Here is a 1428-nt window from a genome sequence, read left to right as displayed (position 1 = left end):
CATAAACAAGCAGAAGAAGGTGTGGATGTCTCACCCCGGATCCAAGGTCATCAGGTACAGCACCTCCTCACACACACACACTCACTCACTCTTTAGTTTGTTTTCTAGCTTTGTAGGTCATCATTATGTAACAATAACTAATGAAGTATATCTTTTGTCTTTGTTTTTTCAGACGGTTTGTAGATGTGGGACGCAGCCACTTTAACAGCAACAAGAAAGAGGCAAAAAGTGTCCTGGCTGCTTTTAAAGACACTGTAGCTGAGTTTAACTCAGAGTTTAAGGACCATCAGCAGAAAGTAAGTACCCTTTTTTTTTTTTTTTTTTTTTTACAGCACAGCACCACAATTATCTTTATTGAACGACTTCTACACTTTTAAAATGTCCATCGTCCTTAATTGTTTTTCTTTGTTTCTGTGCAGGATGCCCATGAGTTCCTCAGTTCTCTGTTGAATCAGATGAAGTCTCTGAGCTTTGATCTGCAGGCATCAGCAATTAACATGGGCTTCAAATACACCTGCCCTGTTGATGCTCACTTCACCTTCCAGATGTTGAGCATCAGGACCTGCAAAGGGTATGAATACACAGCCACAGTTATATTCCCATTGCTTATTTTTTTTCTTCAAGGAAAGGTTTTGGAAGAAAACCTCTCAACCAAAGTGTATAATCTGTGCTATATTTTCATTTCAATTGTCTCTTTATTCTATAGATGCGGTATACAATCCATGAGGGAGGAGGATTACATAAACCTGTCCCTAGACCTGGTGCATGGTGGCTCAGTAAACCAGTGTCTAAAGGAGTACCTTAAAGTAAGCAAGACACCCTTTCAGTGATCCATCCCTGATCTGCTCATTTATTCAGATTTAAAGTGATTTTAAAGATGTAAACTTACTCTGTTTACTGATTATCCCCCTGCAGTTGGACCAGTTGGAGTATCGCTGCGAGTGTGGTGCAGAGCAGTCAACACAGCGGCCATCCTTCATGACCCCGCCAAAGTGAGTAATGCCGTCCACCACTAAAGTACAGTCAGGTGTCAGGCAAAGCACTTTCACTTTCTTTTGTCTTCATTTATCAGTCTGTGATCTGACCCCTTTCCCTCCATCTCTTCTTCTCCCTTTCTCAACAGTGTACTGATCCTACAGCTGGAGAGATTCAGCTTCACCAAAACCTACGACCTGGTGAAGGTGCAGAGCCCTGTTGTTCTATCAAGAGAGCTGGTGGTGAATCCAGAATCTAGCGTTGCCGAACAGGTAAGAATACTGAGAAGTTGTTTTAGAAAAAAAAACAGGGAGAAATCATCCTGTAAAATATACAATCCCTGAAGTCAAAGTGTCTGCATGTGTAGCTAATTGTTGTTGTTTTTTTCTCTAGACAACAACTCGCTACTCTCTGGTGAGCATCGTCAGCCATTTGGGATCCACAGCCAACTAA

The 1428-nt window shown here is 41.6% G+C and overlaps 1 long non-coding RNA gene across 1 annotated transcript; it reads left to right on the top strand.

Annotated features, from left to right (window-relative positions):
• The first annotated feature begins 204 nt into the window (after positions 1 to 204).
• Positions 205 to 783, top strand: LOC131960855 (uncharacterized). The gene is made up of 3 exons (XR_009389773.1): positions 205 to 296; positions 420 to 571; positions 707 to 783. It is a non-coding gene; the product is annotated as an uncharacterized LOC131960855 (long non-coding RNA).
• Positions 784 to 1428: the final 645 nt, after the last annotated feature.

Source organism: Centropristis striata, chromosome 22 (assembly GCF_030273125.1).
Source record: "Centropristis striata isolate RG_2023a ecotype Rhode Island chromosome 22, C.striata_1.0, whole genome shotgun sequence".
Lineage (NCBI taxonomy): Eukaryota > Metazoa > Chordata > Actinopteri > Perciformes > Serranidae > Centropristis > Centropristis striata.
The sequence above is the reverse complement of the archived record's forward strand: the minus strand, read 5'-3'. Positions and strand labels throughout refer to the sequence as shown.